The sequence below is a fragment of the Mesitornis unicolor genome, unplaced genomic scaffold (assembly GCF_000695765.1).
Source record: "Mesitornis unicolor isolate BGI_N332 unplaced genomic scaffold, ASM69576v1 scaffold24902, whole genome shotgun sequence".
NCBI lineage: Eukaryota > Metazoa > Chordata > Aves > Mesitornithiformes > Mesitornithidae > Mesitornis > Mesitornis unicolor.
In genome coordinates this window covers 5,151-5,384 of record NW_010171586.1, presented here as the reverse complement: position 1 = coordinate 5,384, position 234 = coordinate 5,151, and the positions used below count along the sequence as shown (strand labels likewise).

The 234-nt window shown below is 62.8% G+C and overlaps 1 protein-coding gene across 1 annotated transcript in view; it reads right to left on the bottom strand.

Annotated features, from left to right (window-relative positions):
- Positions 1–234, bottom strand: part of ELMOD3 (ELMO/CED-12 domain containing 3) — a gene marked incomplete at its 5' end in the record, with an annotated part of 5,585 nt that overhangs the window by 413 nt on the left and 4,938 nt on the right. The gene's annotated exons all lie outside the window — the stretch shown is intronic.

Below are 234 nucleotides of genomic sequence, written 5' to 3'. Positions count from 1 at the left end.
GCATCCCCACACTCAGACGGGATGGGGTCAGGAGTTGGATTTGGATCACCCCAGCCTGCGCTCGGCGGCTCATGAGATCCCCAAATGTGCTGCGCTGCCCCCCTCTACTCCCTGGATTTCCACACCTCGCTCCCACAGCTCACGGGGCGAGAGGGGGAAGGACCGGGCACCGTTTCTGAGCATTTCGGGCAAAAACGTCCACCCTCGATGGCTCCTTGGGCTCCCAACCACGCT